Source organism: Balaenoptera physalus, assembly GCF_965194825.1.
Source record: "Balaenoptera physalus genome assembly, chromosome: 3".
Taxonomy (NCBI): Eukaryota; Metazoa; Chordata; class Mammalia; order Artiodactyla; family Balaenopteridae; genus Balaenoptera; species Balaenoptera physalus.
Window position 1 is genome coordinate 144,556,344 of NC_138890.1, and position 27,685 is coordinate 144,584,028.

Here is a 27,685-nt window from a genome sequence, read left to right on the forward strand (position 1 = left end):
TCCCATAACAACCTGTCCTTCACATTTCATTATATGCATCACATGTATCTCACTTTTCATATTATAAATTCCATGAAGGCAAAGATTTTGCCTATCTTGTTCATTGCTGTTGGCCCAACACCTCAGACAGTGTCTGGCCCTTTGTCAGCATTCAGTAAATTTTTGTTGGATGAATAAATGAATGAAAATACAAACTGCCTGGGAGAGTCACATTATTGGAACTGATCAGCTTGCTATGGTGGCTGACTGTATAATTTGAGTAGAGGAACCAGGAAAGCCTGTGTTTTTAAATGTCTCACCTACATCCTCCCCAGGATGCTTAAAATACCACCATTAAGGCATCATCTCTACAAGGCACCATCTGATCAAATGAAATTTAAAAACAAAGGACCTTGTTTTCATTCTCAAATAGCTTCTTATAAAAAGTCCAACCAGGGCAACCTATTCCAGGAATTAGCCAAGAGAAATGCCATAAAGAGTACCATCATAGGATGGAGAAGAAGGGAAGAAGAAGGGAGAAGAAGGGAAGGAGAAGAGGGAAGGAGAGGTGAAAGGAAGTCTGGCTGGGAGCCTGTGGCTGGCTGTCCTGGTCAGGGTCCTCCCACTGATGCCACTACTCAGGGAAGGTCTGTGATGGCTAGCGCTTCAATTGACCTAGATGAGGGGCTTAAAACATAGAGAGCTGCGGTGCTCAGGACAAAATGTGCCCTTTTGCTTTTCCTCTGTCTGTTCCTATTAATGTATATCCTATCATGCAGGGAACCACTTTTTTCACACATCTCATTTTTCCCTGATGCTACCCAGAATAGTTACTTTGTATACTAAAAATTATAAGACAAATAGTTTAGAAGACATTACCTTTTAAAAATTAGCATGTAAAAAAAAAAAATTAGCATGTAATTCATTTATCTGGAAAGTACTTTGGTACTCCTATCTGTTTTTATAAATCACTTAGAGCTCAAAGTAAATGTAGCATTCTTTGAGAAAAACAAACTTTTCCCTTTCAAATTTCAATTATGTACATAATAGAATTTGAAAAGGGGGTATCCTTGACACTGGAATCATTTGATTTTGATTTGCTACTAAGTACATATCGAATGGTATTTTTAAATGGGCCCTCTTAGTCATATGTCATTAAAGAGTACTTACATTTCTTAAAAAGTGGTTTGCTAGTAGGTATGTCATCCAACAGAGAAGTGTACCTTAGTGGATTTGTTTTACATTTTATTATTTACGCCACAATATCTTCCTAGTTCCAAGAGTCTATGAAGTCCAAAATGCATTATATAGGTTTTTCAAGTATGCAATGGCATGAGAGTCTTATCATTAAATATCATGAAATTATCATAGAAGTCAAACACTGTTAAAATTTAAAGTCTAAATGCCTAAAGAGATGAACGGGAGTAAGCTAGGAAAAATCTATCCTAACAGAGTGTAGTGGTATTTGAAGCCACCTAAAAAGTTTATTTTTCTTTTCTCAAAACTTGTTACTGCATAACAAGAAATACATATTTCTGGCTCTCATAGCTTTTGAGTAAGGGATCTTTTACTTTAGGGGAATTTTGTTATTATAGGTAGAAATGAGAGATGTGCAGTTCTTCAACAACCTGTTAGAAACCTCATTTAGGTTGTGTAGAAAGCAGACAGTTAGTGACTTAATGCATCAAGTAAGCTGTTGACCTTGTGCGGTTTGAAGGTGCTAAACAGAAGTAGAGGAGAGTAGAGAAGAGAACAAGGGACTGGGAATCAGAAGGCTGCCTAATTGGATTCTAAGCCTCGGTTTTTCTCACCTGTTTAATCAAAAAAGAGTTCGTAAGAGGATCTGTAGCTTCTCTTCCAAGTCCATTGATCTTGTCTTCCAAGTCAATCCCACAACATTATCAACTCCACTTGGGGCAGCAGAAACTGTAGAGGAGGGATGAGAGTAAGGAAACAGTTGTTTTTATTAGATTAAGGCTACAGTTTTAGATCCTCCCAGCAATTTCCCTTTGTGACTAGCAAAGATTCCTAAAGAAAGTCCATTAGCACCCCTAACTAACTTCAGTTTTACATAGGAGTTTTAACTAAATTAGTCATGTTAAAGCTCTGTTTATATCCCAAAGATGCCATGAACTGTATCTAGTTCATATATTTACAATTGGCATTCAAATCATAAAATGTAGCTTGGCTTATTAAAATATTCCAGCAGCAACACTTCTAGAATTGACCATTTTGCTATAGTTCCAGAGGCAGATTATGTCATATAGATAATGTTTGTTTTCTTGATTTACTAAGCCTTTATATCCCAAGTAATGACAAAGTTAGATAAGTAAAACATGAAATAAATCTTAAAAATTAGATCATGTAAGGAAACTTGGGAGGCTGAATGTAAATCCCATTTGATTCTTATGTACAGATACTTAGACAATTTATAGCACTAATTAAAGCAATCTACATCTTCCTGCCACTATCATGTGCCATTAATTTTGCATTAGAACTGTTGCCCAGTGAAATGATATAGATATGATTGAACATTGATGATGTATAAGTTCATACCTTGAGTTCATCCCTCATTGGACTTCAAAATGAGGAAAGAATACAAATCAAAAAAGAAAGTTAATGGGCTTCCCTGGTGGCGCAGTGGTTAAGAATCTGCCTGCCAATGCAGGGGACACGGGTTTGAGCCCTGGCCCAGGCAGATCCCACATGCCACGGAGCAACTAAGCCCGTGTGCCACAACTACTGAAGCCCACACGCCGTGCTCCGCAATAAGAGAAGCCACTGCAATGAGAAGCCCACGCACCGCAATGAAGACCCAACACAGCCAAAAATAAAAATAAATAAAATAAATTTATAAAAAAAAAAAGAAAGTTAAAAACAATTAATAATGGTGGTAAGGGGCAAAATCAAAGAAGTTGTCTTAGAACTGCATTAAAAGCTTCTGGGACATTCTTTTTTTGTTTTTTTGTAACCTTATTAATTTTATTCTTTACTACGTGAAATAAGTAAGGTATATGTGTTCATATTCACGGATATACTGTCACTGAAGGTCAAAAGTAATAAGAGGCCAAGCCAGGGTTGAACTTAATTCTCTTAGCATGCCCTTTAGCTTCAGAATTTGTTATGGTTATAGTGAATTCAATCACATATTAATATCAGTGAGATGTGAAAAGTGATTCTTTTACATAGTCATACTGCTAAATTCAATTCAGATGCTTCAAGAAACAATATCAACTGTGTGCGGAAACCAAGTTAGGATATTAGTTAAATAAGTAATATGAATCATTTTCTTCCTATAATTCAGCAAAAAAATTAAATTTTCTTTCTGAAATTCTTTGATATGATGGTTAGGAAGCAAAAGTTCCACTGTAGACAGTAATTAGATGTCTTCTTTTTCTGATCAATGATCTAATGTTCAGGGTATTTGGTGAATAAATTCAAGAGGGCACCCCACAACCTCTGCTCTCTTGAATTTGTTCACCAAACACCCCGTACCTGTGGGGTGCCATACCCTGCAGTCAGTGAACCTGGCCACAACTCTAGTTCAGCCACTCACTAATGTTGCCACCATAGACAACTTATTTAACTCATTAAGCCTTGGTTTCCTCATTTGTAAATAAAGATTGTAATAATCTATCTTGCAGAGTTTTTGTGAGAACAAGAAGTAATGCATGTTAAACACTGATTGTAAATGATCTTCCTCATTTGAGTTTTATAGACATGTATTTCCCCCTAACCTATGACCACCAAAAGCCAAACCAGCTGCAAATTCTAAAACAAAAACACTTCTTTTGTTTAAATGGAAGTACTCCCTACCCCTCCCCAACTTCCACCCTTCCCACCCCCAACTTGGGCAGAGGAATCACAGGGAATGAGAATAAAGCATAAAACAGACTATAATTTGTGTGCAATTCTCTTCCTTTAAGCAAGTTGCCTACACAAGGACTCCCGTTTGCAATACTCTAAGGAGGGATAAATAAGGGTTCCAGAGGAAGTAAGAGAGTAGAACATACATAGAAAGGAAGGGGTTGAGGCATAGCAGAGGGCCTAGGGAACCTAGGCTGAATAAAAGCAATTTGTGAATGTGCAGTCAATTCATGTATGTTGCAGGCTACTTAGAGAGGACTTTTGCAGTATAAACTTCCAAAGCAGAAACTTCATCTTCTTATGACATTTAGTATTCAGTATTCAACAAATAATTTGCAAAGTAAGAATACTGTTATATAAACTTGACTCGTTATTCAATGTGCCAAGGTACTTCAAGAGAGAGACAGAGATCTCTATCTCTATCTATCTATCTATCATCTATCTATTTCTGTAAAGAGAAGCTTAAATACCATCTGCTCAAGTCTCTTAATATTAAAGAAAAGAAAATCTAAGCCGGAGTTGTTTATTACTTCTTAACTCACAAAGTTAGGGACAAGGAGGAAACAAGCGCTCAGGTTTCCAGATTCCCAGGTGGAAAAGACCACACACACACAGCCATGCCCTAAATTCAGTCAATCACAGTAGAAGATGTGGTCCTACTCTCTCTAAAACTGTTGATCCGTGGTCATAAGTCCATCAGGCAGGTCAGCTTTATATTTTGTTCCCTCTCCATTTTTAAAACCCGATCATTCAAAATTTCCCCACATGTCCAATTTCCTAAGTTCTCTTCAAGATTAGATTCTTTAATAAAATAATTTGCTTAACTTCTAACAGGTAGACTCCAGACAAAATAAGTCATCAGGTGAGACTGAGAAGTGAGACAGGAACTTTTAAGTTCTCAGGTGATGGTTTTCTGAGATGGGCAGGAGATCAGATGGAAGAAGAGTGCCACACACTGGGAAAAGAGAATATTGTCTCCTCAGATACTTCTAAAATGGTATTTAAAGGAAAGTTCTCAAACTGAGAACACTCAAATTTAATTCTCCCTCTCCCTTTTATTGTCATTTATTTTGCATCGTCGAGTACAGAGGATTGGATTTTGGATTAGTCGTAATCCCGGTTCATGACAGAGTCAACACTGTTGCATTTAAGGCAAGGTCTGCTTTTCGTTAGTGAGTCCTTAAACTGAAATTTTTCAGTAATGTAGTAAGCCTGATGGACCCACCACCCCAAACAAAAGCAAGGTCCTTGACAATAGCCTCCATGCAGCTATGGCCCCACCCCATCTCCTTGACTTCCCCCACCCAGAATGACCAGGCTCATGCAGGTCTAGACCAGAGTTGAAGTGTGGTTGTCAGAGGCAATAACAATTCTGGACTTTTTGTTATATTGAACTAACAATTATTTTTCCAACTGTCACCACTGGCCAAGCCCACGATTCTCATACACTTAGTTTAATCAAATTTCAGATTTCAAACTGGCGAAGCAGTTGGGCACTTTGGTTAAAGGCTCAAATTCTGGAGTCAGACTGGCTTGGTTGTAATTCAAGAGCCACCACTTATTACCCCTACGTACTTTTACCCTGGGCAAGTTGGCATAACTTCCCTAAGCTTCAATTTCCTCTTTGCAAAGGGCAACGATAGCTAGTATTATGAGAATGTGATGATATAATCATGAAAACTGTTTAACATAGTGCCTGACACAGAGAAAATGCTCAATTTATGCAAGCTATTATTATTTCTATCTACTATTCTCTGGGCAGTATTTTTTAAGAATTATGTTTAAAAATAATGTCATAACACAAATTTCATGTCATTGTGGACCTTTACTTCCAAGGAGATGATTACTATTACTATGCAACATGTAATAGTAATGATATACTACATTTTTTGAAACTACATGATTTTTAGAACATCTTTACCTCATCTGATACATAAAAGAGTTCTAGGTATGTTTGAGCAGGTGACATTATTTCAAATGTATACAATTGAGACTCAGTGCAATTAAGTAACTGGTAAAAATGCATGACACTCATAGGCCTGAAATAATCTGACATTCAATAAATTATGTTTGTCTTCAAACTCTCCATTCTGCTCAGAGAATGTGGACAACGTTTGAATGAGTCTCTCCTTTATGGTACCTGGTCATATTTTGTTAACTGGGACAAGGTAGATTCCTCTTTCCCAGCCAAGGAAATTTATCACTTAGCTTCCTATCATGAACCACTCCTTTAAAAAATCAAACACACACCAAAACCTTCTACTTAATTTATTTTTATTATGATTACCATTTATTATATCCTATATTAGAGAAAATATTTTCATTTCCTTGGAACCTGTCACATTTTCCTCTGCCATTCTTCCCACATCAGTCAACAAGTCTTCCAAAGCATTTGAATGACATTCAAATTCAGAAACAGCCTTGTGAACTTTTCTGAGCTAGAAGTCACACTGGTCTAAACCAGCCTGCACTTCCTGACACATTTTAATTTCTAGGTTAATAAAGCCCCTTGTCTACTCAGAGTTATGAGTTTCATTATTTTATTTATATTTCTTTATTTTTAAACTGAATTTACATGAGAAATGAGAATCGTGGGGGAAAATAAAACTGAAGGAATGGTAGGAGAAGAAAGATCTATGAGAGAAGCTAAGAAATCATGGGTGGTGGTTAGGAAAAGATGTTTCGGGGACTTCTATTTATATAAATGTATTATTTATATTTATATGGTTGAAGGAAAACTGCAGTGGGTTAAAAGCAAAATGAAATAACAAAACCCTACCATATGGAAACTAAAATAAATAAAGAAAAGGTACATGAATAAATAAATATATAAACACATACTTAGTAATCCTTGTGTAAAGGAGAAAAAAAATAAAGCAAATCAGAAAATACTTATAGGTGAATGACAATGAAAGGACAATTTCAAAATTTCTGAATTGCAGCTAAGCAGCACTTTTACATGACAAATGGCTATAGTCATATTAGAAAACATGAAAGACTGAAAACATAAGCGTCAAGAATTCAAATCAAGAAATGAGGAACAGAACATCTTCCTCACAAAAAAAAAGGAAGACAATTTTAAAAAGAAAGAATCAAGAAAGTTTATTTGTACTATTTACCATTTTATTGCTACATCCCAGGCACTGAAGCATAGTGAATTCTCAATAAATATTTGTTGAATGAAGGAAGGAAAAGCAGTCCGTTTGTAATACCAATAGGAATGGAAAGCAGGATGCTGGCCCACAGGATGCTAATGGTCCCCCACTCTATGTTCTTATTGGACAAAAGCAGTAAGGAATTGAGAGCTTCTTCAGGAAAACAATGCCAACATTTGCATATCAAAAATTGAGGCTTATTAGAACTAGGAAAAACTATTAGATTGGGCAAACTGAGCAAGAAATCCCACAGAGCCAATGGAAGGGCTGAGCTTGACCTTTTCCTTTAACATCCTACAGCCGGGTGAATGCCAACATAAGGAGTATTCAAAGGCCTTACCACACCATCTAATCCAGATCCAGCCTAGCCCTGTGAGTATCAGGAAATCAGTTCCTGGAACTGCAGTGAGTTAGATAGCAAAATGAAGCAACGAAAACCCCACCATATGGAAACTAACATAAATAAAGAAAAAGTACATAAAGAAATAAATAGATAACATATACTTAGTAATCCTTGTGTAAAGGAGAAAGAAATAAAGCAAATCAGAAAATACTTATAGGTGAATGACATTAAAAAGACAATTTCAAAATTTCTAAATTGCCTCCACCCCCCATCAAAAGACTGATTTCTGAAGAATCCTCTGATCTATGAATGACTTAGAAATGCACCAGAAATCCCAGAACTGTCCAAATCAGAACAGATGTAGGGAATATCCCTCTTCTAGATGAGTGTAAGTTTCTACAGTAAAGCCAAAACTGACTGTTTTCTGAGGAAAAGTTGAAGTTTCAGTTAGAATTCTGTTCTAAAGCAAGAAAATCGAAAATAATGGCATTCTTTAAACACTAGAAATTGATTTCTTTCTCACTTAAAAGAAGTCTCGAACTTAACAAAATCATCAGGGACCCAGGTTCCTTCCATCTCGCAGCTCTGTCATTTTTGGCATGTGGCTTTCTCTTTGTAGTCCAATATAGCTTCTGGAACTCCAGCCATCATGTCTGTATTTTAGTTAATAGGAAGAAGGAAGTGAGAAGAACACACCATCTCCCTTTCAGAACATTTCCCTAAAGTCATATACAACACTTCTGTTTACATCCCATTAGCCAAACCTTAGTCAAAAACCCATAACCAGATGCAAAAAGCCAGAAAAAAAATATTTAGCCCAAGCAGCCATGATTGCAGCTACAAATGAGAAGTTCTGGTGAAAAGGAAGGAAAAAAATAGATATTTGGTCCAAACTAGGAGCTTCTGCCATAGAGAGTGCAAACCATCTTCTGGGACTTTCTGTCCACCGTACTAAGTCCTCTACTTGCCCCAGTTAGGAACCTCAAAAGGAGGACTGAGCTTGGTGCCCTGCAGCATACTCTTTGGGTAAAGCTGCTACAACTTATTTTGCATCCAACTATTGTCCTCAGTGCTGGCTATCACGAAGCTAGGCTTGAGTTTATGAGAGCAAGTAGGACAACATGAGGGCATCAATTATTGAAAATCTTTGCTAAAAGCTTAATTTATCTGACATCATTTTATAATCACTGCACCTGGAACAGGAAACTGGGGCACAAGCCTTTAATAAGCATAAAATATTCCTGCCTGCTTATCTTTCCTTCCATCTCTGTATTCGTTTCCTTGATGAGTAAGCAGTCTCAGAGTTTCAGGGATCACCAAATACAGGTGTCAGCAAACTAGTGTCTGCTGGCCAAATGTGGCCCACTGGTTGTGTTTATAAATAAAGTTTTATTAGAACACAGACAAATCCATTCATTTACATATCGTTTATGGCTGCTTTCATACTATAGTGGCAAAACTGAGTAGCTATGAAAGAGATCATTTGTCACACAAAATCTAAAATGATTTCTATGTGGTCCTTTACAGAAAAAGTTCACCAACCCCTGACCTAGAAATCCTGGAGCTGGAACAGTTTAGAGGTGCCCCAGTGCATGGGTTCCCATCTTCGACCCTTCAAAAAATACAATATTCCTTTCTTCCCTCAATGTCTTTTGCCTTAAACGTTGTACCTACAAAATTATAATTTATTAATTGAATAATTTAATGCACATAATGACTTTCGATCAGAATAGCTGCTCAACATGGGACCACTTGTGGGGTTACATTAAACTGCTATTATTGCTGTAAAAAGTAAAGAAACAGTTTTTTTTCAGACCATGTGACCCAATTGAGAAAGACATAATTGATTTCAATTAAGCTTTATTTAAAATTCAGTAAAGCTTTCAGATTCCCCTGACATCCTAAAGGACCCAGAGGGGTTTGGGGACCCCCAGGTTGAGGATAGAATAGGTGAGGAAACCAGCCTAGAGAGGTTCTTGCTCAGTGTCACCAAATAAGATTTAACAGTAAGACCCAGGTTTCGGACTCACCTTTCCATGTATTGCCTTGACAACTGCACAAATGAATGAGAAACCAGGAAATAATGACAATGCCTCCTACAGCCTTGGTAAGTATACATCAGTAAACAACATGGATTCCTGAGAGAGCTGGGGCCCTCATTGAAAGATCAGGGTGGGTCTGAACCTTGGAAACTAATAAATCTCTTGGAAGGGAATTTTTTTAAAAAGAAAGATAGATAGAAAAATGTAATATTTTAAAATGTTAATGGATATTCAATGTTTCAACACCTAGCTTTCTAAGGCACAACAAATTTAAAGCATCCTTAATCATTACCAGAGAATAAAACAATTGTGGAAACTTCTGCATTCTCTGAAGGATTTCAGGCAACTGTTTCTTCTCCATGTCAACATCCTGTTTTCTTTCTAACTTTACCCATTTGGCAAGAAGGGCCTTCCTGTCACTGTGGTCTCCTTCCCCCTATATAATGAAAGTTTGCAGAATAGTTTGTTCAGGTTACCAGGAGTGATTCCAGAACTGTATGCTCCATATTCACTAGCAACTTTGGAAATGTTTTGCCTTGAAACAGGATTACGGCTTGCACAAGTTGGAATGGGAAAAGGCCAGACAAATTCCTTGGCAAAGAAGTCTGAGAATCAAGCTCCTTTAAAATGTATTATAGAGTTGCTGTTTTTATTTTGTGGTTCATTTGTTTCATTCAGAAATAAAGTGTCAGCAAGGTGACAACAAACATTATTGAAGTATCTTTTCTCCATCCATGTGTTGAAGGAAGCCTTGTTTTAATTTACTAAAGATGCAAATAGGAAATAAAAACCAAGAAAGAAAGAGATATCCCCCATAAATGATCTGAAATTTGTAACCCTAAGAAACTCTTGTGATCACCTAGCTCAACCTTTTAGAGAAGACAACCAGCTAGTGTAGTCAGGGACTTGGCCAAGTCATGGAAGGAAGAGCTTGAAAGATGAAGCAAAGAGACCTGGTTTTCAGCAGCTCTAGGTCCACAGATACATGAGTGCTGTTTTCCTCTTCCATAAAATAACAAAGAGAAGTACACCTCGGAGAACATTTCTACCTACACAGCTCCATGACTCAGTGCCTTTGGGGGGACTCCAGGCTGTTCTTGGACCCTAAGTCTCCTTATTCCCAGTGCAGTGATATTTCTGCTAAATCGTACGGTTATCATCTTCGATTTAATGAAAGTAATCAAACTTAATTGACATATGTCTCCATAATCCATCTACATGTTTTCTTTGATAATACCATGGTATAATTATTTAATATTTACAATTTTCAATAAATTGTATGCCTAATGCCTCAATTTGTTTCATTCATCTATTAAACTTTAGACCAATTGTTTTCAAGTACCTACCAGTGCCTAGCACTATAAAAAATGCTAGGAAAAAATCTCTCGAAAATGACAAGATCTCTGCCCTTAAGGAATTTGTAATCTGTGAATGAATGCATAGATATTATTGTCTCCGTCTGACAGATGAAGTAACAGAAGCACAGGGAAGTTAAATGATTTGCCACGGCCACACAAGGAGAATGAGGCAAATTTTAAGCCAGAACTCAGAGCTCCTGGCTACCACTTACATGTTCTCATCACCATATGCAATTAGGCTTACCTAATACTGTACATTTTTTTCATAGCTTCCCTCCACCCACTATCATATTTAGTGCAAAATAAAAGTAATATTTAACTCTAACACAAAATTTTCACATAAGCTGAAATTACAATTAAGTCCCCTACATACGAACAAGTTCCATTTTGAGAGCACATTCATAACTCCGATTTGTTCGTAAGTCCACCAAAGTTAGCCTAGGTACCCAACTAACACAATCAGCTATATAGCACTGCACTGTAATAGGTTTATAATACTTTTCACACAAATAATACATAAAAAAACACGAAAAATAAAGGAAACATTTTTAATCTTACAGTACAGTGCCTTGAAAAGTACAATAGTACAGTACAACAGCTGGCATACAGGGGCTGGCATCGAGTGAACAGGCAAGAAGAGTTACCAACTGGAGGAGGGAGAGGAGGTGGGAGATGATAAAGCTGAAGGATCGTCAGCAATAGGAGACAGAGGGCAAGCTGCAATTTCACTCACGCCTGACATTGATGGCACAGGTTCTGGTTCCTTGCTGGATTCAATTCTATCTACCCTCTTGAAAAAAAATGATCCAGTGATGTCTGGGTAGTAGCTCTTTTTTTCTCATCATAGATGACACGGTAGCACTTCATTGCATTGTGAACAGTTGCTGCAACCTTCGTGTACCATTCTATGTTCGGGCCCTGTGCCTCAAAAACTAACAGTGCCTCCTCAAATAAAGAAAATGCCCTTGCCATTTCCTGCGTCCTGAATCTCTTCGGTTCTTCAGTTACTTCTTCTTCCTCTTTTCTTTCTTTGTCCTTTCTCTGGGCCTCCAATTCCATCAGGTCTACCATCTTTTTGCCTCGCTCCACTCTCTCAATCATTTTCACTTTTGTTTCCATCATTAACACTTGGAGCTTCTTAGCATTACCAGCTACATCACTGCTGCTTTTCTGGACATCCTGGGCTTGAAATAAAGATACTGTACTACTGTACTCTATACAGTACTGTACAGTAAAGAACACAAAAGCACAACCACCTGTAGAGGATGCACGCACGTGACAATGTACACCAGACACGTGAACTAACTTACCTGACTGGACATGCAAACGCACGTTTGCATCTTTGAAAGTTCACAACTTGAAGGTTCATATGTAGGGGACTTACTGTAACACTGCTTCAAGCAGTACAATTCTGAACTCAGGCTAGAACAGAACTGAAACAAAAAATAGTGATGTGAAAAAAAATCACATGATCATAACTAAATTCTTTAAGTATGCGCTCTTAGGATTAAAAAAGAAGGACACGGTGGGTGGGAATAAGGGAGAATTTGATAAAGATAGTCAAAAGGTACCAACTTCCAGTTATAAGATAAATAAGGGCCAAGAATGTAATGTACAACATGATAAATATAATTAACAAGGCTGTAAGTTATATATGAAAGTTGTTAAAAGAGTAAATCCTAAGAGTTCTCATCACAAGGAAAAATATTTTTCTTTTATTTTGTATCTATTTGAGATTATGGATGTTCATGAAACTTATTGTGGTAATCATTTCATGATATATCTGAGTAAAAGTATTATGCTGTACACTTTAAACTTATATAGTGCTTAAACTTATACAGTATTTCAATTATATCTCAATAAAACTGGAAGGAAAAAAAAGAGAAGAACATTTTTTGGTCCAGTCCCACCATCTCATACCTATTTGCCCTAAATCATTCCCAGGAAAAATGACTTAAACTCTGATTGATTCTAGTGATCAATTTGGAAATTCTGCTCATTTAAAACTTTTCATTTATCTCTTCTATTTTTGATAGTTTTCTAAATCATTTTGTGAACGCAGTGCTCCAGGAGTGTTAATTGTCTGAATTTCAAGAGCTTTTACAAAACCCTTTTATCTGTGAAGTGCTGTTATCTAAAGCCATCTCTTTAAATGAAAGATCATTTAATTTATGGAGAAGAGGAAGTATAATTTTATACCTAAAGATTATCCCAACATTTTAAAATATTGGAATAATTATCTGACCATTTTATCTACATATCGTCAAATTTCTAGATATTGAAAACCTCCACAGTTGTCTGAGTTATCCTGTTTATTTTTTTCCACATAATTTTCACATGAAATTATAGGACTGCCTACTATTAAATAGTCAGTCCTGATCAGTGAATATTTGCTACAACAATAAAGTATGCTATAACAGTAATGTGGGTTCTTTACGGACTTAAACACAAACAATTCAAAAACAAAACTTGCAAAGTACACTTATCATTAAATGGCATCAAATAATTTATTCCAATTTGTTATAACTGCTTCTGCAATTTTAAAGAAACACAAACAAAAACCACCCCTGAATTATTTTGTGAGAGGTGTATTCTATAATAATCTTAGATTCAAAAAACCACACCTACACAGTAATAATTGGGTGAAAAAATCCAGTTATATTGATTTATTTCCTGCATCTTAGCCTGTTTTACAAACTCTTAACAGCAGCAAATATGTTTTCATTACTTTTCTTTCATGACAGTATGTCTTAAAATTCTATTCAAAATGCAAACGCTCCTGGTATTTGAGAATTGAGATAACGTTAATTCGAAGACAGAAGTTTTCCATTTGTTCAGAGTTGCCCTTTAGCCATTACTCTACCATCATTTTATGTGTAATTTTTTTTAAAAAATACAAGAAAGAGAAACACCAAAAAAAAAAAAAATCAGTGTTTTCATGAGATATTTTTGCCTATCATTTGTCAATGTTTCATTGAAACATTTATTTCAATGAAAACCACCTTTATTGGATGCTTTTAGGTTTTCGTGCTTTGAAGTTTGTGCAAGTAGACAAAGTTCCATTTATTTCTGTAGCTGGTGAAATGAAAAGTAAGATATTGTCCCTACCTACCCCTACGGCCTTGAGGCATCATTCATATCAAAATTCAGTTCCGTCACTTAAAGTGACAGTAAACTCCCTCTCACCTTTCCTGTTTTCCTCCCCCTTCTTACATTTTGTCCTCTTTCAAAGGAAGCCATATATACTTCAATTCAGCTAATCCAAAATGCTGCATTATCAAAATGTTCCACTTAGAATAAAACTTTCACAAACTAATGTTTTTCCAGGAGCTTTGAGCTTTCAAGGTAACCACTGTGGCATGTACTCAGTAGAAAGATAAGTAGCCATAAGATATTCTTTTCAAACCATCCAGTAGCTTTAATTTTGATTCTCATAGAATATCTAGGAGTAAGTTGCATACACAAAAAGAGATTCTACAAACTAGAATGAACAAACTCTATATGTATACACATTTCCCCGATTTTAAGATAAACTTCCATTCTCCTCAAAATTAAAAAGACACAATTTTTTAATTAAGCTTGTGGTATAAATTCTGCACAAATTATTTTAGAAATAGTCTCAGTGGTTCTCAACCCTCTCTCTTCATATTCACCTAGAAGCTTCTAGAACCAGTAGAAGCCCTGGTTTCATCCAAAGATTTAATCTCATTGGTTTGGGAGGTGGTCTGGGTGTCAATATTTTTTAAAAGTTCATGGCATGAGTATAATATGCAGCCAGGATTAAGAACCAATGAGCTAGGGTAAAAATAACTTTATCACATAGCCTTTAAATCACCTCTAGAAAGTCACCCAAGCTCAAATGTATGTTGTCTATGTCACGCTTGGCCAAATATTTTCTATTGAAAAATTGATGTCACTACAAAATATTAAAGCATCCTTAAATGTTCAACATTGCTTGTAAAATTATTTCATGGAATCATTATTTCATAACAATAATTCTTCCATTATTTCAGTGGAAGATAATGCATTCCTTCTGAAACCAGAAATATGATCCTTAGAAATAAGTGGGAACTAAGTATATACAAACATGCAAAGAAATATTGTGAGGTAATTAAAATAAAGATATAGGTCTATATTTATTGATATCCATTCAATAATACTAAGTGAAATAGAGATACAGATTAAAGAATATTAAATTAAAATGCTAATAATATTTTTATGTGAATGATATTTTTGGTTATATATATTCCATAGTATTTGATCTTTAAAATTAGTATGCATGCTTTTTTTTTTTTTTTTTTTTTTTATAGCTACTTTTATTTTTATTTATTTTTGGCTGTGCTGGGTCTTCGGTTCGTGCGAGGGCTTTCTCTAGTTGCGGCAAGTGGGGGCCACTCTTCATCGCGGTGCGGGGACCGCTCTTCATCGCGGTGCGCGGGCCTTTCACTATCGAGGCCCCTCCCGTTGCGGGGCACAGGCTCCAGACGCGCAGGCTCAGTAGTTGTGGCTCACGGGCCCAGCTGCTCCGTGGCATGTGGGATCTTCCCAGACCAGGGCTCGAACCCGTGTCTCCTGCATTAGCAGGCAGATTCTCAACCACTGCGCCACCAGGGAAGCCCAGTATGCATGCTTTTAATAAAACAACAAAGAAAACTCACAATTTGGAAGGAAACAAAAAGGAATAAGAACAAGAAAAAGAGAAAAAAAAGAGACAAACTGGGCACAAAGTTGCTTGTATTACTTTGAGACATCAAAATTATAGCAGGTCTTGAAAGATGAGTTTGTAAAAGCCTTGAGAAAAAATTGATTCCAGTTTCCTAAATGTATTTGAAACAAACTGTACAATTTCCTGGTCAATGATACTGCTGATAAAATCTTCTGAGAGTATTGGAACTCTTAAAAGGAATGTATGTTATTTTAAGAGTTTATTATTATTATAACAAATTATATTATATTATTATATTAATTATATTATTATTATAAATTATTATAATAAATACATTATTATTTTAATGTATATCATCTACAATTTTATAGTTTCATTATTTACAATGGGAGATTCATAAGTGATGGATTAGTTTACACAATCTATTCTCCAGATGAAAAGCAATTAAAAAGTATTTTTTGTTTAAGGATGTGAGAATTTACCACACTTGGGAAAAACCTAGATCATTCCTCTATGAGATTTTCTCATTCATATAAGTATTTACTCAATAACAGCTAACTAACAATCTAGAAATAAATTATAATGTATGTTTCTATCATTCCCCTATTTTATCCTTCAGATGAAAGGATGCAACTTTGCAATCTTTTTGTCTTCCAAAGTTATAAACATATGGTTCTTTAATCAAAAAACCTTTAAATCATATTTTAATAGCTATAAGGCTCCACACCAGATATAAATGAGATACAAAGCTGCTATGAGCAAGTCTCTAGGAGCTTGGAATGCACTATAGAAAAGACAAAATGCACACACACACATAAAGTCTAACGTGGAGCTATAACTTCATGCATGGCACTGACAAGCAGGACTTTTGAACTAGACCTATCTTGCCAATTTCAATAGTCAGAGGTTGTATAGTGGAAAAAAGTTCTAGTAGCAGAGCTATGAAAAGTAACTTGGGGTCTAATGAATACACTAGCTAGGCTGATGTGAATAATTCATGTTAGGGGGCTAGGAAAGTAAAGTTGGAAAAGGTTAAAAAAAAAAAAAAGGCAGTGGGGAGCCTTGGTTACCCAATCAAGGAGTCTGAATTTTGTTCATTGAAATATATGGAGACATTTGAACAGGTTGGGGCATGGGACTCTGATGACCTGGCCGTTCTGTATGTTTTCTGACTTTATCTCCTACCAATCGTCACCAGATTTGCTCTGTTCCAGCCACACTGACCTTCTTGCTCTTTGTCAAATACATCAAGGTTTTCCTGCCTCAGGGCCTTTGCACTTGTTGGTTGGTACATCATTACTGCCGTGCTTTCCCCTCAGATCTTTGCTTACCTGGGTCCCTCACCTCACTGTTGTACCTGCTAACTATGCCCCTCAAGTAGGGATAAATCAAAAATAGCACCTTCCACACCACCATTCTATACTTTTATACTTTGCTTTAGCTTTCTTCATAGCATTACCTGACATACTTCCTTCTCACACAGAGATGCATACATTTTGTTGTTTATTTATCATCTGTCTCCCTTACCAGAAGATGAAAAATAAACTTCATGCAGCATGAGCAGCACAACTCTGTCATGTTTACTTCAGAGCCTGGAACATGGGTGAAACAAACAGAATGTTCAACATGTATTTATTAAAGAATTAATAACATCTTAACTAATTAAGTAACTAACAAATAATCAAAGAAGAACTTTAGGAAGATTGGCATAAAATATGGGAATCTTTGACAATAAACTAGACAAGAGGTAATAGACTGACCAAGAATAAGCACCATGGGGATAAAAAGAAGAAAAGAAATGGATGTAAACGCTTGGATTTCCTCCCTCGGCTCAGTATCCTTACCTGTAAAACAAGGATTGTTGAACTAAAATTATGACTATAATTATTCAGCATAGTAAAAATAATGCCTCCCTCAGGGCTAAAGTTCAGGCAGGCTTACTGCTGATTATAAAAGAATCAGGTTCCCTACGTGTGGGTCTCTTCTCCTGCAGCACACCCCACTGCCTATGCAGGCATCACTTGGTCCTCCACATTTTGCCCTGTAGAAAGCAGAGCTTGGGGAACCAAAGCAAAAGTCATACTCTGATTACTGCTATTACTGTCAGTAATAAGTTGTCATTTGTCTCTGACCCAGGCTTCTCATGCCGTCTGTCAGCATTCGTGAAACCCGTTAGTTTGCAAGTAGGGTAAAATCTCAGAGCCTTCAACGTTCTTGATAGATACAAGATACAATATACTAACATCAGTTATTTCAATATACTAGCAACAAATAATTAGAAAATGAATTAATAAACAATACTTTTAAAATACCATGAAAAGCATAATATAGTGATAAATTTAACAAAATGTATGTAAGATTTTTACACTGAAATCTAGAAAAACGTTGCTGAGAGAAATTAAAGACCTAAATAATGGAGGGAGATGCTTGTAGATGTGAAAATGTTCTTTTTCTCCACTCTCTTACTTGAATCTATGGAACAGAAGAGAGAAACAGCCTATCCCTTCCATGGAAGGCACCACGCTTCCATCCCAGGGACGGTTCCCTGGTGAGACTGTCTATTAGCTGCTGTTAACAGAGATCCCAAGAGCATCTCTGGTCACAATAGCTCCTTCATCTTTCCAATGAATTCCCTTTATGTTTTTATTAGCTGTAGTCGATTTCTAAAGAACACTCTGTGGTATTAAAAAAAAAAAAAAAACCTTCAAAATGGGATTCGTTGGTATGCTGCTTTTTGTTGATGTTTTTAAAGGAAAATTGTCATTGAAGAACAAGAACCACCAAACCTAGACTCAAGAGAGGGAAGATGGCCACAAACCGAAGTGATTGACCAAAGTCACCAGTTGGTGCTAAACGCCCTTTCATCAACTATATAATGGTGGTGGTCCCTGCCCCACCCATCTCACAGCATCAGTGCTCAGCCTGAAGCTCAGATATGCAAAAGCTTTGCAGAGAAACTCACAAGTGGTGTGATTAGAACAGTTGAAAACACTAGAGATAGAAATGGAAGACCCCAGGCTTGTCACAGAGATTCATTTTAAAAGTCTTTTGAAAAGGCAAGAATGGAAAGAACTGATATTCGGAAGCAGGAACTTCTGGAATTCTCTCCCCGTCCTGCCATTCAGTCATTCATGGGTAAGGATGGTGTGATCTTGTCAGGATCCTATGGGACAGTGCCTCCAACGCCTGGAATGTGCTCCATCAGTTAGGGATCGTTTTTTCCCTTCCTTTCTGGCCTGCCTCTGACATTATTCTTCACATTCAACCTGCTTTAGAATTTTTGAAGGACAAAAAAATCATCTAGCTCCCAAAGGTGATTATGAAAAATATCAACAAGAAATAGAACAGGCCCGGAATTTAAGAGAATATAGAATTTAGAGGACATCAAATACAAAAATACACCCATCTAAATAGGGCCCCAGGGAGTTCCCTTTATTCCTGTAGGCTTTCTGACCCCAACCCCATAAAAATGTTTTGCACACACAATGGCCAGCAGAGACTAAAACAATGCAAAGCTTCCAAAAATTACACATGCTCAGCTGAAGGAGGTTGATGACTGCGTCACATGAACCCATTGCTGGAGGAGCCCGTTGTTTCCTCAGTCACAACACCAGCTCAGTGCCCCAGCCTTCTGGACCAGAGGCTGATAGCAGGGCCCCCTGAGCATTGTGACTGGCTGGACTGACTGACCGGAGGGCAGAGCGCTCACTCCCTCTGCGCATTCTCCTGCTGCTTCGCTATCAAATCCTGCTTCTGCTTCACCAGCACCTGATAGAACTGATGCGGGAAGTGTGTTTTAGCCTGATGAGCTTATCCACCATGACTAGGTGGAAAATTCCAGGCTTCTTATACTTGTAGGTCTCACCACGGGACAATATCAGCTTGTTGTTCAGGAAGCAGCATTGGAGGAGCAGGTCTTCCTCAAATGCACACAGGTCCAGGAAGTTTTCCAAGTTGACCCAGATATAGGGGCCAGAGCCACAGTTGAGAAAGGGGATCTTCAATGCCTTCAACTTGTTAATGATGTACCTGTGAGGGTTAGCAGGTGGATACACCTTGTCAATCTGTTCTCTGTCCTGGAGCTGCCAACACAGTTTGTGCTGGGTGATGCCAGAAACGCTGCAGAGGCAGCCAGAGGGGCTCGCGGCAGAGCCCACCTCCTTGTTGTGGGTCTACAGAGTGCCAAAGCAGAAGCCAAAAATGATAAAATCCTTACTGGTGCTTCAGATCACATGGGCCCTGTTGAAACCAGGCGAACTTTCCATGCCCAGAACACTGTGAAATATAATGTAGTCATCCAACACAGATAGCATGTAAATCTCATCTATAATGACACGTAGGTTGCACCTCTTGGCAAGTTCCAGGTATTCCTTCAGTGGGCCCCAGGAGTAGAGGTCACCCAGAGGATTCTGAGGGTTAATTAACACAAGGTCTCTGACCTCCCTGCCCTTAAGCATAGCCTCGAGTGGGGCTTGCTCCACCTTCTACACATGAGCTGAAAAGGATGGATGTTCACATCAGTGATCTCACTGTCCGGGTGGGCAAGCTCAACTTTCACATACCGGTGGGAGCTGAAGAGGAAGCCACCATAGAAGGTGGTGAGGGGTCAGAAAGGCCTCGCCTGAATCACACAGAACCATGGCCAGCGTGGAGAAGACAGAGTGGCAGCCATTTAGAACAAGCAAGTTTTCTGGATCCAGGTGGGCAGGTGTCTTGCAGTAGTAGGTCAGGAACGAGCCCACTTCTTCCCACAGGGATGGTTGCCCTCTCTAATCAGGGTATTGCAGCAGGATATCCTCAATGCAGTTCATGGTACTCTGATTCAAGATTTCAGTAATCAGATCAATGCACAGCTTATTCTCACTGGTACCAAGATTAATGAAACCCTAAGTGTTCTTGTCCTCATGGTATTTGTCTCCATGGCAGTTCTTGTAGCCCTAGAAGCTGGAATGGTACAAGGCAGAGATGTCAATCCCACAGTTGGATAGGTCATGGCTGGCAAATGCAGCTTCAAAATCACTCCGTTGATGAACTAGCTGGTCAGACTGCCTGGATGATGGGCCCACTGCCCACCTCTGACTTCACGCCTAGAGTCCTGGGAAGGGCAAGACAGTTGGAATCCCAGGCCACCCATGGCCCCAGACTACAGGAGGTAGACCAGTTGGCATATTAAGTGGCCCAGGAGGGCTTCCTGCTCCTGGCTGGCCTGATTGTACCTCTGCTCTTCCAGCACCAGGTCCTGCTGCATGTGCTTGGTCATCAGCTGCATGATATGTTCTTCAGTGATCTATAGCAAATGCACCATCATCTCCATCAATTGGCTAAGAATGTTCTGGTTTCTGAGGCCCTGGCTCCTCATCAAGCCACAAGGCACGTGGAGAGTGTCTGATCAGTGATTCATACTCTGGGTATTTGCACTGGCCTCCACAGGCTGGCTAAAACTTTTGCCTCTGTTTCCACTCATCTTTCTCTGGTCTAAGATCCTTATGCCTGATGAAATCATCCTGGAACGTCAGGGCTCAGAGACCTCTCCAACACTCTCCTCTCACTAAGCTTGCTTATCCACCTTTTTTATTATAATCATCCTAGTTAGTTTGAAGTTATAGGTATTTCACTGTAGTTTTGCCTGACATTTCCCTACTGACTAATGATGTTGGGCATCTTTTCATGTGCACATTGGCCATTTGTATATTTTCTTAGGATAAAGGTATGTTCAATATTCTTTTCCTACTTTTTAATTGAGCTGTTTGTCCTTATAGTATTGGGTTGTCAGGGTTCTTTATATATTCTGGATACAAATCTCTTATCAGACATACGATTTGCAAATATCTTCTCCCATTTTGTGGGTTGTCTTTTTATTTTCTTGACTGTATCATTTACAGCACAAAAAGTTTTAATTTGGTTGAAGTCCAATTTAGCTATTTTTTTCTGCTATTTCTTTGCTTTTGGTATGATATCAAAGAAACCATTGCCTAAATTAAGGTCACTAAGGTTTACTCCCATGTTTTCTTCCAAGAGTTTTCTAGGTGTAGTTCTTACGTTTAAGTCTATGATCCATTTTGAGTTCATTTTTGTGTATGGTGCGAGGTAGATGTCCAATTTCACTCTTTTACATGTGGATATTCCACTGTCCCAGTACCATTTGTTAAAAGGATTATTCTTTCTTCCATTGAATTATCTTAGCACATTTGTTGGAAATAAATTTGTCATGAATGTAAGAGTTTACTTCTGGACTCTCAATCCTATTCCATTGATCTATATGTCTATTCTTATGCCACTACCACACTGTCTTGATTACTGTAGCTTTGTAATAAGTTTTCAAACCAGGAAGTATGAGTCCTTTAACTTTGTTCTTCTTTTTCAAGATTGTTTTTGCCATTTTCAGTCCATATCCATTACTTTAAGCTGTTGAGAACATATTCTTCCAGCTTGCCAATTTCCAGACTGAAATGTCTTTTTTAGTCCTTCCTCAAATGCCAGACCATTCATTCCCTTTGCTTGCAAACATGTTGCATGCCTCCCCAAATTATCACTCATGGCAATCGACACAAAGAACAGCTGGAAATCAAGGACAGGATGGAAAACAGGGGCTTTTAAAAGAAAATGACAGATTTAGGTCACCAGAAAGTCTTTGAATAGGATGTTGTGGGAACAAAGTGACTGTCATGGTGAAAAATTAGATCATAAATCTTAGAATAAATCCTAAAACAGATCTCTTGTGTTTTCCTCTTCCTCATGTGGACTGGGTAGATTGTGTTGATTAAGTTAGTTCATTCTCTCAGACTTCCAAAATGAAATAAAGCTGTGCTGTTTCTCAAGTTCTTATTGCAGACCCTGCCTTTTGGCCTTTTGTAGTTAGTGTCTGTGAGATTTTTTATACCTGTTAGAGATTAAGCACTTCATGCTTTAATTATGCTCAAATGAAAAAAGGTTATCATTTGGAGATGCACCTATATTGAGAGGGTTACAATAAACATATCTATATATGAGGGCTTCTGAGATCACATGACCATGTGTGAACACTTTACGTAGTCACATCAGACCTTGTCAGTTGGCCAGAGAAAGTTATTTTTTTATTATATTATTTATTCATTTATTTTTTTTATTGGAGTATAATTGCTTTACAATGTTGTGTTAGTTTCTGCTGTACAACAAAGTAAATCAGCTATATGTATATATATATATATATATATATATATATATATATATCCCCTCCCTCTTAAGCCTCCCTCCCACCAGCTCCATCCCACCCCTCTAGGTCATCACAGAGCACTGAGCTGAGCTCCCTGCGCTATGCAGCAGCTTCCCACTAGCTATCTATTTTACACATGGTAGTGTATATATGTCAACGCTACTCTCCCAATTCGTCCCACCCTCCCTTTTCCCCACTGTGTCCACATGTTCTTTCTCTATGTCTGGCCAGAGAAAGTTACTGCTCTCATTTTACAGAAGCATAACTGAAGTGCCAAGAGGTAAACTGACTTGCTTAGGAAATTGAGCATGGCAGGGACAGAGCCAGTATGAAAGCACAGTATATCAGCCTCCTGGGGATGCCGTTAAGGGTTAAATTGTGTCCTCCAAAAGGATATGTTGAAGTCGTAAGCCCTGGTACCTGTCAATGTGACCTTATTTAGAAATAGGGTGTTAGTAGATGTTGTTAAGTTGAAATCATTAGAGTGAGCCCTAATCAAACATTATTGGTATCTTTATGAGAAGAGGAATGCCATGTGACAACAGAGGCAAAGATTGGAGCTACAAAGCTGCAAGCCAAAGAATGCCAAGAGTTGATGGCAATCCTCAGAAGCTAGGAAAAGCAAAGGCAAGATTCTCCCCTATAAGTTTCAGAGGGAGTCTGGCCCTGCCAACACCTGGATTTCAAATTTCTAGCCTGTAGAACTTTGAGACAACAAATTTCTGTTGTTTGATACCACCTAGTTTTAAGTACTTTGTTATGGCATACCTAGTAAATTAATACAGACACTATGCATTCCTTGACACAGCACCTAATAACAGAAAATCAGCCTTCTCAGAGCAACAAATGGTGTTTCACAATTTAAGAACCATTCCCTGCTATTTACACACAATTCCATTGCCCTAGGACAAATTCAGTCTTGGACAATGACCCTGGTATAAAATACTCTTCCCCTGATTCAATACTGTCAATAAAGAAAAGCTTCCTATGTCATGATTCAGAGAACCTCCCCGTCGCCACCCTTTTTTGCACAGCTCTGGCTGTTTAAAGGTTTTTCCTCATAAACTAATTTGCCTTCTTCTCACATCTATCCATTAATACTAGCTCTGTTTTATGAGGGCACTCAGGAGGACCCTAATCCCTCTTTCATATGATAAGCCTTTAAACATTTAAAATCAGATACATGTCTCCCCATTTTCTTTTCTACTAAGAATTTCAACTGTTCCTCTTAGACCATGCTCCTGAAGACATTCACCATCCCTGCTGGACATCCCAGTGTCCCTCCTAAGTGTAGCATCCAGAAGTGAATGCCAGATTCCCAGTGTCAACTCCTTAGAACAGATGAAAGCAGAACCAGCTTTTCTGCTGTATAGACACTTCTTCTGATACAGAAAAATATTACTATTACATCCCAAACTGCCTTTCAATGAGGTAAATCTTGAGAAATGAAAGAACCCTTTATTCTCATTAGCATATTGGTATATTTGGGGGAGGGGTGAGGTCCATCCAGTTTTCCATGTGAAGAGTTTCCCAAAAGTGTAGGGACATGAGATGGCAATACACCTATATAAGTATCTACTCCACAGAATAAAAGCTCAAAGTATTACAGACAGTTAGAAAGATGGGCAAAATAAAACTATATCAAGTTGAATATTGATAAATATGAAATCCGTCACTTAGGATTTTAAAGTTTATACTTGCTATAGACTGAATTGTGTCCCCTGCCAAAAAAAAAATTATATATTGAAGCCCTACCCATACCCCCCCACCTTTATGATTGTATTTGGAGATAGGGCTTTTAGGAGGTAATTATGGTTAAAATGAGATTATAAGGGTGAGCTCTTAATAGAATGGGATTGGAGGCCTTATAAAAAGAGGAAAAGAGTGCCTCTCTCTCCATCTCTATCTCTATCTCTCTATCTGTCTCTCTTCCCATTAGTATGCATGGAGGAAAGGCCATATGATGATATACCAAGAAGGTGGCCATCTGTAAATCAGGAAGAGAGTTCTCACCAGTAACCAAATCAGCTGGCACCTTGATCTTAGACTTCTCAGCCTCTAGAACTGTGAGAATTAAATTTCTGTTATTTAAAGCCACTTAGACTATGGTACTTTGTTATGGCAGCCTGATCTGACTAAGACAATACTAATAAAAGATGAACAGAGAAGATGAATAGCAAATGTGACAAAGACTCAAGAGTTTCTCATCAGAGAGCAACAGTCAGCTCTACCCACCACCAGTGCCTCCCATCAGAAACTTCCACAAGCCTCTTAGATAGCCTCATCCACCAGAGGGCAGACAGCAGAAGCAAGAAGAACTACAATCCTGCAGCCTGTGGAACAAAAAACACATTCACAGAAAGATAGACAAGATGAAAAGGCAGAAGCCAATGTACCAGCTGAAGGAACAAGATAAAACCCCAGAAAAACGACTAAATGAAATGGAGAGAGGCAACCTTCCAGAAAAAGAATTCAGAATAATGATAGGGAAGATGATCCAAGACCTCAGAAAAAGAATGGAGGCAAAGATTGAGAAGATGCAAGAAATATTTAACAAAGACCTAGAAGAATTAAAGAACAAACAAACAGAGATGAACAAAACAATAACTGAAATGAAATCTACACTAGAAGGAATCAATAGCAGAATAACTGAGGCAGAAGAACGGATAAGTGACCTGGAAGACAGGTGCAATTCACTGCTGTGGAAGAGAATAAAGAAAAAAGAATGAAAAGAAATGAAGACAGCCTAAGAGACCTCTGGGACAACATTAAATGCAACAACATTCTCATTATAGGGGTCCCAGAAGGAGAAGATAAAGAGAAAGGACCCGGGAAGAGATTATAGTAGAAAACTTGCCTAACATGGGAAAGGAAATAGCCACCCAAGTCCAGGAAGTGCAGAGAGTCCCATACAGGATAAAGCCAAGGAGAAACACGCCGAGGCACATAGTAATCAAATTGGCAAAAATTAAAGACAAAGAAAAATTATTGAAAGCAGCAAGGGAAAAACAACAAATAACATACAAGGGAACTCCCATAAGGTCAACAGCTGATTTCTCAGCAGAAACTCTACAAGCAAGAAGTGAGTGGCATGATATACTTAAAGTGATGAAAAGGAAGAGCCTACAACCAAGATTACTCTACCCAGCAAGGATCTCATTCAGATTCGATGGAAAAATCAAAAGCTTTACAGACAACCAAAAGCTAAGAGAATTCAGCACCACCAGACCAGTTCTACAACAAATGCTAAAGGAACTTCTCTAAGTGGGAAACACAAGAGGAGAAAAGGACCTACAAAAACAAACCCAAAACAATTAAGAAAATGGTAATAGGAAGACATATATCAATAATTACCTTAAATGTGAATGGACTAAATGCTCCAACCAAAAGACACAGGCTCGCTGAATGGATACAAAAACAAGACCCATATATATGCTGTCTCCAAGGGACCCACTTCAGACCTAGGGACACATACAGACTGAAAGTGAGGGGATGGAAAAAGGTATTCCATGCAAATGGAAATCAAAAGAAAGCTGGAGTAGCAATACTCATGTCAGATAAAATAGACTTTAAAATAAAGAATGTTACAAGAGACAAGGAAGGACACTACATAATGATCAAGGGATCAATCCAAGAAGAAGATATAACAATTCTAAATATATATGCACCCAACATAGGAGCACATCAATACATAAGGCAACTGCTAACAGCTATAAAAGAGGAAATCGACAGTAACACAATAATAGTGGGGGACTTTAACACCTCAGTTGCACCAATGGACGGATCATCCAAACAGAAAATTAATAAGGAAACACAAGCTTTAAATGACACAATAGACCAGAGAGATTTGATTGATATATATAGGACATTCCATCCAAAAACAGCAGATTACACTTTCTTCTCAAGTGCGCACAGAACATTCTCCAGGATAGATCACATCTTGGGTCACAAATCAAGCCTCAGTAAATTTAAGAAAATTGAAATCATATCAAGCATCTTTTCAAACTGCAATGCTATGAGATTAGTAATCAATTACAGGGAAAGAAACGTAAAAAACACGAACACATGGAGGCTAAACAATATGTTACTAAATAACCAAGAGATCACTGAAGAAATCAAAGAGGAAATCAAAAAATACCTAGAGACAAATGACAATGAAAACACGATGATCCAAAACCTATGGGATGCAGCAAAAGCAGTTCTAAGAGGGAAGTTTATAGCTATAGAAGCCTACCTCAAGAAACAAGAAAAATCCCAAATAAACAATCTAACGTTACACCTAAAGGAACTAGAGAAAGAAGAACAAACAAAACCCAAAGTTAGCAGAAGGAAAGAAATCATAAAGATCAGAGCAGAACTAAATGAAATAGAAACAAAGAAAACAATAGCAAAGATCAATAAAACTAAAAGCTGGTTCTTTGAGAAGATAAACAAAATTGATAAACCATTAGCCAGACTCATCAAGAAAAAGAGGGATAGGACTCAAATCAATAAAACTAGAAATGAAAAAGGAGAAGTTACAACAGACACTGCAGAAATACAAAGCATCCTAAGAGACTACTACAAGCAACTCTATGCCAATAAAATGCAGAACCTGGAAGAAATGGACAAATTCTTAGAAAGGTATAACCTTCCAAGGCTGAACCAGGAAGAAATAGAAAATATGAACAGACCAATCACAAGTAATGAAATTGAAACTGTGATTAAAAATCTTCCAACAAACAAAGTCCAAGACCAGATGGCTTCACAGGTGAATTCTATCAAACATTTAGAGAAGAGTTAACACCCATCCTTCTCAAACCCTTCCAAAAAATTGCAGAGGATGGAAAACTCCCAAACTCATTCTATGAGGCCACCATCACCCTGATACCAAAACCAGACAAAGATACGACAAAAAAAGAAAATTACAGACCAATATCGCTCATGAATATACATGCCAAAATCCTCAACAAAATACTAGCAAACAGAATCCAACAACACATTAAAAGGATCATACACCATGATCAAGTGGGATTTATCCCAGTGATGCAAGGATTCTTCAGTATACGCAAATCAATCAATGTGATACACCATATTAACAAAT

The 27,685-nt window shown here is 37.7% G+C and overlaps 1 pseudogene across 1 annotated transcript in view; it reads right to left on the reverse strand.

The window, feature by feature from the left end:
• LOC309656840 (putative inactive 1-aminocyclopropane-1-carboxylate synthase-like protein 2 pseudogene) overlaps positions 1–21,140 on the reverse strand; it is a 35,188-nt pseudogene extending 14,048 nt beyond the window's left edge. The window contains exons 1-2 of the transcript XR_014268333.1: positions 16,938–21,140; positions 1,791–12,177 (exon numbers count right to left, since the gene is read on the reverse strand). The product of XR_014268333.1 is annotated as a putative inactive 1-aminocyclopropane-1-carboxylate synthase-like protein 2 pseudogene (transcript). The remainder of the gene's footprint in view (positions 1–1,790; positions 12,178–16,937) is intronic.
• Positions 21,141–27,685: the final 6,545 nt, after the last annotated feature.